Below are 1,697 nucleotides of genomic sequence, written 5' to 3' on the forward strand. Positions count from 1 at the left end.
TACAAATGAGCACTGCTCTCTGGACGAATTTGAGTATGCGTTGAGATCAAATCTTGCCTCCATTCCTAAAGCAGACGGAAAGAAAGAAGAATATATTAGACAAATACTCAAACGCCTTTTACCCCCAGCAAAATTCGTAGTGGCAAACAAACCCCTCTTTTCTGTAGAAACTATTCTTACTCACCTGATCAAGAGATTTAGAGGTCAATACGACTTAACGTATTATGTGAATAGAATACGCGGGCTGTTGAAAATTAAAAATGAACCCCTGGAATCGTTCTTGGAGCGATTGGCAGCACTGGTCCAGTTCGGTCTGGGTACGATTTCTGGGGAAAATGAAGCTGAAAAACAAGTCCTCGAAAAACACCTCCAGACAGAGGCCATTAAACGGTTTAAAGAATACGCCCCTGCAAGCGTGAAGGAAAGTATTAGGCGCAACAACCTAAGTAAAATCTCAGAGATCCTTACACAACTAGAAACAGACGAATTCCGGGATACAGTCAAAGTACCAGCGTTGGAGATTGCTGATAACGGGCACTACAGGTACATCACGGAGTACCCCTCGATTCCAATCCATTCAGGGAGCTCTCTACCGCCCGAACTGTACGGGGATCAAATGCCACCTCAGCCGAGATACCAATACCAACAAAATCGGTCGTATAGTCAGTCATATAATCAGTCAAATACCCCGACACCATCGTCAAGCTACGGTCACCGAAACTATTCCGGACAGAGGAGAAATCAGGATACTTCACGAGATCTGGTCACCGCTCTCCTCAATGAATATCTGCCATCCCACCGGAACAGGCAAGGCGACGGGTACAGACAAACGCCACCTCGACCACCGGGGCCACCTCCATCTATACCAGGACACACAGCTCATCCTGGTGAACCCCCTTCGCGCAGCTTTAACCCCGTCATCGCCTACGGTCAAACCCCGACCTACGAGGATGAATCCGACTATGAGGAACCAGCGGGAACTGCAGAAAACCCTACTACGAATCAGATTCTAGCCCTCGCTAACATCTTGGCAACCAACCAACGTCCTCATGCAGCCCCCTTCAAACCTGAACAGAACCTTTCCGATATGGACGAGATGAAAAGTATGCTGCAGCAGACTACAGCCTCACTCCAACAGCTTGCGACGAGTTTGAATAACCTGCAGACTCAGAATCGTCCATCGTCAGACTCCAGACCACTCTCTAGGCCTTCCTCAAGAGAATGAGAAGGGAGAAATACCCTGCGGAGTCCCACGAGAACTCAGCAGAACAGAGCCAGCCCATCCACAGAGGGAACAATTCCAAAGGAGACTTTAAACGAGATTGTTGCTCGCCAATTGAGTGCGATGACGAGCGGCCAAAACCAGCACTCACTCCACACGATGTCGAGCATGCATTCCAGACGGTAGAACCCATACTGAAACCCAACCCGTACTGAACCCATACTACATACAAATTCGATTCCCGGCTGGGTGAAGCGGAAATTTTTTCTCTCTAAATTCTAATTCTCTTAGAATTCTTTAATGCCTAAAAGAGGTTAGGCGGTGTTTGAGGTGAATTAGAGAGTGAATTTCTGTGGTTCCCGGTAGCTTAGTCGGTAAGAGTGCCCGGCGCGTATCTGGGAGACCCGGGTTCGATTCCCGGCTGGGTGAAGCGGAAATTTTTTCTCTCTAAATTCTAATTCTCTTAGAATTCTTT

The sequence above is a fragment of the Diachasma alloeum genome, unplaced genomic scaffold (assembly GCF_001412515.2).
Source record: "Diachasma alloeum isolate Michigan unplaced genomic scaffold, Dall2.0 Dall_scaffold_00693, whole genome shotgun sequence".
Taxonomy (NCBI): domain Eukaryota; kingdom Metazoa; phylum Arthropoda; class Insecta; order Hymenoptera; family Braconidae; genus Diachasma; species Diachasma alloeum.